Raw genomic sequence first — 12,788 nt, 5'->3', positions numbered from 1 at the left:
AAAGGAAAAAGCAATTAAGCATTCAGGTTAAGGATAACATAAGGTGCTAAAACAGGAAAAGAGGTTACCTGTTAACCTGGGCAATCCTCCAAAGAAATTATTCTTCAAACGAGAGAGTTTGAAGTAGAGGTAGTAAAGAAGAGTGAAATTTACTCAAGATTACAGTAAATATAGCACATTAGGAAAGTTAACACATATCTCTGCTGTCAAGAAGATCAGCTCTTGTATTATTATTGGCTCTTATAAGTGACATTTGAAACAGATACCATTTCAACTGCAAAGAATTTACCAATTGAGGCCCAAGAAATGTTTTCAATTTGCTGGATTCTATGACCTCAAGAATAGAAATAGCATCTGTGTATCCAGAAAAAGGTGCAGAATGTGTCCTGTGTAGAAGGCTTGCTGACAGTTCTAAATAAGAGACTAGCCCCTACTTGAACCTGTCAATAGTGCTTACTCAGCTGTTAGGTACCTAGCCCTGTGCTGGGCATCATCAGAGGACAAAGGCATAAATATCATCAAATCAGTAAACATTCCCAGAGCATACACTAGTGTTAAATACAAGGGAACTCAAAATAAATAAGACATAATCTCTACTCTCAAATGCCTCCTAATCAACTGGGAAGGGGATGATATAAACACAGCTCTACATTAAGACACTAGGTTTATAGAAGTTGCTGTTTCCATAAAACATACCCAGAAAGCTATAGTAGAAAATATAGTTCATGAATTACATAATAAAGGCCAAAGTGCAAAAACAATGTTGAATAAGAATAGCTCACTATAGATGTAGGACTAGAGAAGGAATTTTCAGTGTGTCCAGATTACTAAGCAATGAATGATGAAAAGAAGAGCAAGCCAAGGAGGGAAGCAGCAGCATCTAATGTAGATAAAGGATCAAGGAAACTGTAAAAGGGTTTTTTGTTCATTTGTTTGTTTGTTTGTTTGTTTGTTTTGTGTGTGTTTTTAAGCCTCTGGGCTTCCCTATTGGAAAAGGATTTAACTGACCTTGAATTATGAAATTACCCACAGAGTATAATGCTAACCACAAACTATTATTTCTTCTGAAAGCAGAGGCCTTGCTTAGATCTTTCATTATTTCTACCAATCTTTTTACTTTGGAGTTCTTCAGTCTTCAGAGCCCTAGAAACATTCTCTTCCATATAAGTCCAATTCTTTTGTTTCCCAGGTTGGCTGCAAGGTGTTCTGAGTCATTTGTTCACACAACATGGATACTCTGCCTTCTTACTAGTTTAGAATTCTGTTATTCTCTGACCCATCCTTGACCTCAGATAAAGCACAGCTGAGCACCTATCCAATTAAGCTCATTCTTATGCTAAGAGGTAGACCCAGGCCAGCATCCTCTGGTGCTGTACTTTTATATGAGTGCACAGCTCACGTGTCACAGCAGGCAACCTGGTACTGACATACGGCAAGCCCTGGCTGCCATCAATCTGCTCCCAGAACCATCTACCCAACCATCACAAGATATCACTTTGGGGCTGACATCTTGGGGGCCAAGTACATCCAGGAGATGTGAGTCTCCCAGGGATGACAGTCTGATCAAAATGCATGATGGATAGGGCCTAACCATCTTCCCATCACTCATGAGCAAGGAGGCAAAAATTGTCAAGGTAGGAGTGTCAGGTGTGGGAAGGTAATTTCTGACATGTGATTAATGCCAAGGAGCCAGCAATCATCCAGGTACTGCCAAGAGAAATGGGCAGTTATATATATTTTTTTCTAAAGTGTATGCTCTGGGAATGTTTACTGATTTGATGATATATAGAAAAAAATATATATAACAGTGCCTCCCTTCCCCCACTCTAGTGTATGCTCTGGGAATGTTTACTGATTTGATGATATATAGAAAAAAATATATATAACAGTGCCTCCCTTCCCCCACTCTTGACCTCTGATTTTATAGCGCTGCAGAAAAGGCTCATGGATGATTTTTTTTCTTTCCCAGATTTTATATATTTATGCCTCTCAAAATCTAGAGCTTACATACACTCTACATACACACCTACACTAAACGTAATTCTAGTTGAAACCTCAGCCCCATCATCATTTGGAAAACAGCTGCAATGCTCCCCAGTTGATATTACTCTGATGGTCATTAAAAAAAAGAAATAGCTCAGTCTGCCTGGGGCCAAAGTTGGTTTCATCCATGCCCCTGAGCAAATGATTATACCTCTCTGTGTCTCAGCTTCCTCATCTATAAGATTGTTTAGAGGATTAAATGAGGATTTCTCATCTTTGTGGTTATGGTAAATAATAAATGCTAGGTAATTTTATTATTGTCCTTGCTGGGCTTCTTGTATGTGAGAGAAAAATTCAAAAACTGGGAAGATTTTGTGGAACATAGGACATCTGAAAGAACAGGTAAAATGGGCCAGGGAAGATGGCACTTTGAACACAAAATAGGTATGGGTCCTTTGAAATGGGACATGGAGCAAAATAGCAGAAGGTAGGGAGCAAAAGCCACACTTAGGGTGAAGGAGGTTAAATATATGGTGATGAGAGAAACCTAGAGTTTGTGCTGACCACTACAGATGATTAATTATAGAATTACACACCAGAAACTATATGATATTATTAACTTTGCATTTTATATTTCGGTCTATAATCCATTTTGAGTTAATTTTTGTAAAGGGTATAAGATCTGTGCCAGTTTTTTGGCTATCCAGTTGTTCTATCATCATTTGTTGAAGAAACTATTAGCTCCATTGTGTTCTCTTTGCTTCTTTGCCAAAATCAGTTGAGTACATTTATAAGGGTCTACTTCTGGACTCTATTCCAGTGAATTTCAGACATACTGGTGTGCTGCAAGGATTTTTAAAACATGCAACACCTGACTAGTCAGAGGTACTATCCTCTTTTTCCTTAGATTGTAAATAAATGAATAAATAAATAAATAAATAACCAATACAACAAGAATTATGTGGTGTGAATGAATCAAAATTATACCTATTTTTTTTAGATCAGCAAACAACATATTTGTGGTGTGCTGCAGAATTTTACTAATTAGTTTATGTGTCCCATGGGGTGAAAAAGGTTAAAAATAGCTGCTCTATTCTGTACCATTTATCTACCTATCCATTCTTTCACTAATACCATGCTGTCTTGGTTATTGTAACTATATAGTAAGTCAAAGTTTGGTAGTGTCAATTCTCCAATTTTATTTGTTTTTAATATTGTATTTGGCCATTTTGAGATTTTTCATTCTCTATCAATTTTAGAATCAGTTTTTCAATACCCATAAAATAACTTGATGGGATTTTGGTTAAAATTGTATTGGATCTATCAATCAAGTTGCGAAAAATCAATATCTTGAAAATATTAGCTCTTCCTACCCATGAACATGAAATATTTTTCCTTTTAGTTTCCTTGATATTGTTCAATCCATTCTGTAGTTCTCTTCATATATATTTTATACATGTTTTGTAGTTGTATACCCAAGTATTTCATAATTTGTGGTGCTAATGTAAGTGATAATTGAATTTTTGATCTTAAAATCTACTTGTTCATTGCTATTGGGTCGGCAGCTAAGTAATTGCGGGTTTCACACACATATGGCTTCAGTTGAATTTTTAGGTTTGCAGACGTAGTACAAATGTAAAACACATTTTGTTATTTGATAGTTGGCTATTCAGCTGTTAATCAGTAAAAAAAGTTTTTTGATCTGTTTTGTAGTTTTCGTTTGGCGTTCGTTGAAAAATGGAAAATCAAAAGGAACATTTTCGTCATATTTTGCTTTTTTATTTCTGCAAAGGGAAAAACGCATCGCAAGCTCATAAAAAGTTATGTGCTGTTTATGGTGACGAAGCCTTAAAAGAACGGCAGTGTCAAAATTGGTTTGCCAAATTTCGTTCTGGTGATTTTTCACTCAAAGATGAAAAACGCTCTGGTCGTCCAGTTGAAGTTGATGACGCCCTAATCAAAGCAATAATCAATTCGGACTGTCACAGTACAACACGTGAGATTGCAGAGAAGCTTCATGTATCACATACATGCATTGAAAATCACTTAAAACAACTTGGCTATGTTCAAAAACTCGATACATGGGTTCCTCACGAACTGAAAGAATCACAGTTAACGCAACGCATTAGCAGTTGCGATTTGCTAAAGAAACGTAATGAAAATGATCCATTTTTAAAACGACTGATAACTGGCGATGAAAAATGGGTTGTTTACAACAATATCAAGCGGAAAAGATCGTGGAGCAGGCCAGGTGAACCAACTCAAACAACATCAAAAGCTGATATTCATCAAAAGAAGGTTTTGTTATCAGTTTGGTGGGATTACAAAGGAATTGTCTACTTTGAACTCTTACCACCCAACCGAACGATCAATTCTGATGTCTACATTGAACAACTAACGAAATTAAACAATGCAGTTGAAGAAAAGCGGCCCGAATTGACAAATCGAAAAGGTGTTGTATTCCATCATGACAATGCAAGGCCACACACATCTTTGGTCACTCGGCAAAAATTAATGGAGCTTGGTTGGGATGTTTTGCCACATCCACCATATAGTCCTGACCTTGCACCATCTGATTACTTTTTGTTTCGATCTTTACAAAACTCCTTGAATGGTAAAAATTTCAATAATGATGATGATGTCAAATCGTACCTGATTCAGTTTTTTGCTAATAAAAACCAGAAGTTTTTTGAACGTGGGATTATGATGCTGCCTGAAAGGTCATTGATCAAAATGGGCAATACATTACAGAATAAAGTTATTTAGTTCCATGAAAAAATTGTCTTTGATTTTCTTTAAAAAATCCGCAATTACTTAGTTGCCGACTCAATAGTTTATAAGAAAGCAATTGGCTTTTCTATATCAATCTTTTATCCTGCAAACTTGCTATAATTACTTACTAGTTTCAAGAGGGTTTTTTTTTTATTGATTCAGATTTTCTACATAGCCAATAATATCATCTTCAAACAAAGACAGTTTTATGTCTTCCTTCTTAATCTGTACACTTTATATTTTCTTTTCTTGTCTTATTGCATTAGTAAGGACTTCCAATATGTTACTGAAAAGGAGTGGTGAGAGGGGACATTCTTGCATTGTACCTGATCTTAGTGGGAAAGCTTCATGTTTCCACAATTAAGTATAATGTTAACTGTAGGGTTTTTATATATACATTCTTTATTAAGTTGAGAAATCTCCCTTCTATAAAATGGCTATTGAATTTTGCACATATTTTTCTGCATCTATTGATATGATCATGTTATTTCTTTTTTAGTTTATTGATATGATGCATTACATTACTTGATTCTCAGATGTGGAACCAACTTTGCATAGCTGGGATAAATCCCATTTGGTTGTGGTGAATAATTATTTTTATAATTTCTTCTATTTGAATTGCTAATGTTTTTTTGTTTTGTTTTGTTTTGTTTGTTTTGTTTTGTTTTTAGGTGTTTTGCATCCTTCTAATCTTTGTTCTCTCATAGGTAAGGTTATTTCCTCTCAGGCTTCTGTCAGGATTTTTCTTTATCTTTGATTTCCTATAATTTGAAAGCCATAAGCCTAGGTGTAGTTTTTGCCATTCATCTATCTTGGTGTTCTCTGAGCTTCCTGGATATGTTTTTTGTTGTTTGATATTAATTTAAGAAAATTTTTCGGTCATTCTTGTTTCAAGTATTTCTTCTGTTTTTTTACTCTTTCTTCTCCTGATATTCCCGTTTTGCACATGTTTTACCTTTTGCAGTTGACCTATAGTCCTTGGATATTCTTTTGTTTCTCCCCCGCCCCCCCCCCCCCAAGTATTTGTTCTCTCTGCTTTTCAGTTTTCAAGGATTCTATTGACATATCCTATAGTTCCAAGATTCTTTCCTCAACCATTTCCAGTCTATTAATAAGCTTATTGAAGGTATTCTTCATTTCTGTTACAATATTTTTGTTGTTGTTGTTGTTCTTTGTTAGGATTTTTATCTCTGCTTACATTGGCCTTATATACATGCATATTATCTACTTGGACCTTTAAAGCTCTTAGCATATTAATTACAGTTGTTTTAAATTCCAGTCTGACATCTTTAACATCCTTGCCATGCCTGGTTCTGAGGTTGTTCTGTCTCTTCCAAGCCTTTTTATGCTTTGTAATTTTTTTCTTGATACTGAGACATGATGTACTGGATAAAAGGAAGTAGTATCAATAGGTCTTCAACAAGCGTGTGGGGGGACAGGAAGTAGTCTAGAGTTCTATGATTAGGTCTCAGTCTTTTAGTGAGCATATGCCCCAAGACTGGGAACTTTATGTGTGTCTCAGTCCCTTCCCCCAAGCCCTCCCCTTACATGAGACAAAATGGCTAGAAGGTCTGGAATTTGTTTTTTGGTTTTTTTTCCTCAGGTTCCTTAGGCTCTTATCAAACCCCAGCAGGTGAGGCTCTGGTGAATTTCCTCCTGGGGGTGAAAAGAATGCTCAGGTGTATTTCAAAAATAGTTTCTTTTCCCCTTTGCCTTCGAGAAATATGAAGGGATTGTGCTGAGTCTCATCATATTGTTCCCCCACCCCACCCCCTGGAGCTTTTAACTCTCAGACTTGTCCACACTGAGCCTCTGGCACTTTGTCAATTATACTATTATTCAGGCTTTCCTTCCCCAGCACAGGGTCCCCGCCCCCCTGCAGTTTCCACCTCTGCTTCCATAAACTGTGCTTCTATTTGTTGTCTCTCCAATCTCAGGAGCAGAGGCTTGCCCTATTTTCCCTCCTTCAATAGATCCAAGAAGAGGTGTTTATTTTCCAGTCTGTTCAGCTTTTAACTTGTTAGAACAAAACGGTGAATTCCAAGCTTCCTGCACTGGAGCTGGAAACGAAAAGTTTCTTTTACCCATTTTTCTAAAATTTATTACACATCACCTTAGCTATTAAATAGAAATCACTGCCTAAGATTTAAGCCTTTCTCAACGACTCAGAGTCCTTACCAGGAGCATTAATTAATTCACAATTTATGAAATAACATAAGACCTTCAGGCATAAAGGGCTCCTTTGCCTCTATATTCAGTGGCCCAGCTTTTCTATCTCCTCCCCTGGTCCTGGCTGCTAATAGGAAACCTGCCAGCAGCTTTTCTCCCCTCTCCTAACAGGAAGCTAAGTGGACAAAAGATTCCTCCACAAAGAGTACCATCAGTACTCATGTCTGTGGGAACTTCTTGCCCTGCCCTTTTCTTCTCTTGAGGTAGACTCCATCAGGACACTTGCTAGGTTTGTTTGATCTGACCACTTTTGTGGCATATGGGTGGTGTTTCTCTTCTCTCCGGGTTCCAGATTGTGAATCAGGCTCCATTTATGTCATACTCACTAACTTGTGAATGTACTTAGGCTAAGCTGATATCAAAAATAGGTTTGCTTGAGAATATCTTCAGCCTCCAGGATGATGCAGGTTTAGTTCAAATATCATCTTCATGATACTTTCTACAATTCCTTTAGTCAAGTTCCTTCTCTAGATTCAAAGCATATTACCTTTATACTTATAACATTTATTTTATTGTGCCTTCAATAAATATTGTACCTGCAGCTCAATAGGCTATGTGTGCCTGTCTTCCTGTGCCCTACTCTATGCTACTGCCAGCACTGTACCAAGTCCCACTGTACCCCAACTCTAATTGTAAATACTAGAATCTGTTTATATTCATAGCAAAAGCTCAGTATTTGCTGCATGTGAACATTCTTATGAAATTTGATCAAAACGCCTAAATCTGACTACCAAAGCTTCCAAAAGCACAGTGACTGGATAAAAAAATCTCTGGGCCTAGGCGGGTCTCAGTCCTGCTGCCTCAGAAGTTGAAATGATCCTTTGTCTTGGTGTATCCAACTGGCCTTCAGAATTCCCTCTATGTTTATCTATTTAATGTGCATCATATTACTAGGGCACTCAGCCCTGGCTACCAATCCTCCTAAGGCTGGTTCCTCCCCTTTGGTACTCCACACCTTAGTCAGATTCCCGGTTCTCTTCTGCTGTTTTCTTCACTTTGTTCCTTAAAACATCATCCGCTGATTGTCTCCTCCCCAGCTTTCATTCTCTTAGACTCCACTGGCCTCCCTTTGGCTCCTGGTGGCTTCCCTGGGGCTCCCCGCCCTCCTCAGGCCAGACATTGTGCTACCAGTTGTCTGCAGTCTCCCTACCTACCAACTGCCCCATGGGAGACTGATTGTATTGCTATATTTTTCTCTTTCTCACCCGATATATCACAAAAGAGTTATTTACTTGAACAGGAGGCTCATTCCCCCAGGAGACAGACCAGAAATTCTTCTCATGGCACTTCAGGTTTTCTCATTTTCCCTTCAGTAAAGCAGCAGGATCCCAAGACTGGGTTTTAAAGACATCACTTTCTATATGAGTTTCACAGGCCTTAGAGGTCTCTATTTTGACTGTTTTTTTGTTTGTTTGTTTTTGTTTTTTGTTTGTTTTTTTTTTTCTTCTGTCATACCTTCATTGACAGAGAAGCAAGTGATATTAACATTGTTCTACTTTCTGAGAGCAATACCCTGGTTTCTACCTTTAATGACTTGATAATAATGGGCTTCAGTTTTTTGATCACCTGCAGCACCAAGATTTTTTTAGGAATTCTTTGTTCTCTTCCCATTCTCCAGGATTCACATCTGCTAGGAACTCCAGTTTAGAGATGTAGTTTTTAATATGCATTGAGCAATACATATTGCTTTTTATTATCAACCAACATAACAGCAATTCATTAGTGGAGCTGATTCAAAACCAATTTTTATTGATAGATGGGTGAAAAGACAACGAGCTAGCTAGATACTTTTCTCTGAGGGTTTCTTAGCCTTGGGACTATTGATATTTTTGTACAGATATTTCTTTGCTGTGGAGATTTTTCTGTTTATTGCAGGATGTCTCACAGTTTCCCTGGTCTCTCTTTACCCACTAGATAGTAGTCTTCCCAATCCTACATCCCCCACGTCTTTTAATATAAAATATCTTCAGATATAACCAAATGTTCCTGGGAGGCAAAATCGCCGCCAGTTAAGAATCAATGTTCCAAGTCTATTTTACTCTAAATTATTACTAAATAACAATGACAAAAATGAATTTAATATGCATTGAGTAAATACTGTAGGCCAGTCCCTTTGGAAATCACTTTCACATATGAACTTATTCTATACTTACAAGACTTATGGGTTAAGTATGAGAAAAATAGAATTTGAAGAGAGTCAAATAGCTAGCAAATGGTAAAGCATTTTTTTAAAACAGCCATTTCCCAAGCTCATGCCTTTGACAGTTATGTCATACATTTTGCATCTTGTCTTCTATGGCATAGCTATATCTATCTATGCATACGTTTCTCTTGGAGAAGGAAGGGTTTTTATCTCTCTAGCTCATTAGTGCTATGCTAAGAAGGGTGCTTAGTCCATAACAGGTATCAAGGAATACTAGTTGAACTGACTGTCTTTTTGATTGATCTGAAAATAAAATATTGTCATACTTTGCACATAGTAGTTTCTTAATAAATATTTGCCAAAGTAACATATTACATAGTCTAGAAAAACTAGGTAGCTTACTCTCTGTTGGTTTTCTACATTACTCTGTACTTTTTATGATGAGGGGTAAGGGAATGGTGAAGGGTCAGGTTAAGATGGTATTTGTATAACCTTTCTGAATTTTTCCCTTTCATTCACTTGTTTGTTGTTCTCATCTGGTCTTGGTCAACAATCATAACCAGACTAACGTTGCATTATCTCCACACGGTGCCATTTTCTGAGGAAGCAGAGCTCTTTACAAACACTATTCAATCTATCCTAAGTCTTTAGTGAGGAGAGTAGGGGATCTTATTGTTTCCTTTTAGAAGATGGGGTTAATTGGAAGCATCAAGTAACTGACACACCCAAAGATTATTAAATCAAATTCCTGGCCCTAATTCATAGCATCACCATTACTAAAGTTAACTTCTCTATTAGGAAATAATGGAACTACTGTCTAACTCCCCACCTTGATTTAATCAACGAACTGGACTGTTTCCTATAGACCAGACATTATGGAAATGAGGAAAAATGCATTTATTTTGTGTCTACATTATTCTGGCTGCTCTAATAGGCACTTTAGATTTGTCAGCTCATTTTGGAATGAGTATTAGTGTCTCCATTTTATAAAGTGAGGCTGAGTGATATTCAGAAACCCACTTCAAATCTATAGCTAGAAAGTAGCAGAACCAGGTAGCAAAACAGATTTATGATTGTTGTATTTTAATTAATTTTCACAAACTCTTCTATTAATAAGGAGCAATCAGAACAAATCGGGACTTGGGGAAGGTTTCTTCAATTCCCTGAAGTTGCTCAAGAATCAGCTTTCCCACTAAAGCAGAGAATGTGAAAACGGAAGAGTTTATCTTTTGGATCCACAGGTCATAAGTGTGAAACTAGAGAGTGGGTCATGTAGATTGTGGAGGGGCTAGAAAAGTGAAAATACTTACTCTGGCCTTCTCCCTAAGAATACCCACACTATGGAATATCACACGCACAGAGGGTTGCCACTGTATTGCAGCGACTACTTTATTTCTTCACTAGATGAAGTGATCCCAGGATACCACAGGACTCTTTGGGATTCTTACAGATGAAAGGTGCTATATACATGTCAGATATTACTATATAGCACTTATAAAAACGGTTTCCACTTGCTGTTGTGAACTCACAGCTGAACAGCTTAGAGATGATAGTTATTACTGGTAATAGCAGTCAGAATAACAGTGTAAGTGGCACTCTTTGCTATACTTTGCTTCATATTTTATCGTTTTTTTTGCTCTATAATCCAGAGTGGCCTAGAACAGATATTTGCTGATAAGGCTTAAAAACAAAGAGATAGGTTTTTTTTTGTTTTGTTTTTTTGGTGTCAAGGTCAATAAACAAGGTTAAGGAATTTCATGAGTGCATCATAAACAAAGGCCACAAAAAGTTTTAAAAATTGCTAGAATGTATCATTTATTGCTTTAAAACTCATGTTCTCTTCTGACAATATAGCCACTGTAATTGGAAATATACACATTTTATTGATAGAAAATGCAGTATAATGCTGTCTTTGTTTTCAATTTAATTTTAAAATCTCATTTTAGGACAATCACCTGGCCCTGAGTTAGTTGGCTTGGCTAATTGTGCTACCCACCTGTGTTCACTGGCTTCCTATTTATTTATCAATCATCTGTAAGAAGCCACTAAGGAGATATGCCCATCACTTCACCCTGGTGTCAGTGAACTCTTCAAATCAGCTATTGTTCAGCTGAGCAAACAGTGTTTCCTTGGGAAGCAAACCATCCCAGCTCTTTTTATTCCAGTTTAGCTACAAGCTAGATTTCCACTCTAGTGTGACACTGAGCAAATTATTAATTTTTCTGAGACTCAGGCTAATGTGAATATTATTTTAATAGTCATTTCACAGGGTATTGCTAAGGATTAAATATGGTGTATGTGTACACCAGTACCTACTGTGTAGTAAGCCTTTAAGACTTGTCAAATTTCAATTTAATATCATGATGAAAACTTTCTATCTTCTAAACCTGGAGTATTGGCCAAGAAATAGGAATGTGATATCAGTCAGGTAATTTCTTGCATATTTGTTGAGCTATTAGTTTGCTAAACCCAAATGGAGTTTGGGGCTATAAAAGTCAGCCTTTTATAGAAGTCTGGGGTTTTGGATATTGTATTTCTACAATTGCTTTTTCAGTTATTTATTTTAATCAAAGGTGTGGTAAATTTTGTGGTTGATTCCTTCAATATCCCTTCTACTCTCAAATGATTAATCTAGAAGAATCCTGGTAATCTTATCTTGTTGGTGATTGCTTTGGGAACATGCATGTCTCACAGTCCTAGACATTGAGATAAGAGAGGAATTCTGCTGTTTGGGGGTTTCCGGGGGAAAAAAAAAAAGACACCTTCCTCCCTCTAAGAAGGAGGCATAATAAGGGACACATCCTTTCTTCCTCTGCACATCCTTCTTGCTGGAGGTTTTGTCTGGAATTGACATGGTCAGCTTGCAACCGTGAGTGGGCCGTGAGGCAAAGCTGACACAGAGGATGGCAGAGCAGAAGGGAGAGAACTGGAACTTCTGATGACCCTATTGAGCCTCTGAAGCAACCAACCTGGGAACCTTATTTTAGATGACAAGATTACCTACAGGATTGCTTAAGCTCCTTTGATTTCAGTGTTTGATTCCAAATGTCCTGATACTATAGGTTGTCTAATATATTGTTTTTTTAAATCATTTTTATGCAACTTTATTTAAAGGCTAAGATAAAAATGAGAAATGTTGGATTGCTATCTTGATTCTGCCACTTGATCAACTGAATGATTTTTTGAGAATCATTTTACTTTTCTGAGTTTTGGTTTTTCTATTTATTTAAAGAAAGAGTTAGATCACAAGCTTAAACTTCACATACATTTCCCCACTCTGATAATCTAGAAGTTGACCATAATACACAGAAGTGCCTCTTCTCTCTGGCATCACATTTAGCTTATACTCACACTGTCCAATATGATATCCATTAGCCACTTGTAGCTAGTCCACAATAAGATGCGCTAACAGTATAAAATATGTATAAAGTTTTGAAGACTTGATGTAAAAAGTGGAATATAAAATATAATATCTCATTAATTTTATGTTTCTTACACTTTGAAATGAGATTTTGAATACATAGTTTAAATAAAATAAAATATACTATTAAAATTAATTTCATTTATTTACTTTTACTCTTTAAGTACTGAAATTTACTTTTTTTTGAAATCTGTAGGAAAGGAAAGTAGGCTGGTAACTCAGGCATGTAACTATGTTGAA

The sequence above is a fragment of the Pipistrellus hanaki genome, assembly GCF_964339955.1.
Source record: "Pipistrellus hanaki genome assembly, chromosome: 1".
In the NCBI taxonomy this organism is placed as follows: Eukaryota; Metazoa; Chordata; class Mammalia; order Chiroptera; family Vespertilionidae; genus Pipistrellus; species Pipistrellus hanaki.
Note: the sequence above shows the minus strand (reverse complement) of the source record.